Raw genomic sequence first — 381 nt, forward strand, 5'->3', positions numbered from 1 at the left:
GCTCACCGCAACCTCCGCCTCCTGGGTTCAGGCAATTCTCCTGCCTCGACCTCCTGAGTAGCTGGGATTACAGGCACGCACCACCATGCCCAGCTAATGTTTTTTGTATTTTTAGTAGAGACGGGGTTTCACCATGTTGACCAGGATGGCCTCGATCTCTTGACCTCGTGATCCACCCGCCTCGGCCTCCTAAAGTGCTGGGATTACAGGCTTGAGCCACCGCGCCCGGCCTACTCAACATATTTTCTATTAATAAATTGTCTTCATGTAAAAATAAAAAAATAAAGTTAAAAAAAAGAAAAAACAAAGACAGTCCACAGGAACACCTACAAGTGTATGTTTCACCCTGGTCTTCAGATCTCACTCCCCTCCTGGAGAAGC

The 381-nt window shown here is 47.8% G+C and overlaps 1 protein-coding gene across 1 annotated transcript in view; it reads right to left on the reverse strand.

The window, feature by feature from the left end:
• Positions 1 to 381, reverse strand: part of LOC116540713 (zinc finger protein 480) — a 201146-nt gene that overhangs the window by 62301 nt on the left and 138464 nt on the right. The window lies entirely within an intron of this gene.

This window comes from Sapajus apella, unplaced genomic scaffold, assembly GCF_009761245.1.
Source record: "Sapajus apella isolate SASKATOON/1434 unplaced genomic scaffold, GSC_monkey_1.0 scaffold144, whole genome shotgun sequence".
In the NCBI taxonomy this organism is placed as follows: Eukaryota; Metazoa; Chordata; class Mammalia; order Primates; family Cebidae; genus Sapajus; species Sapajus apella.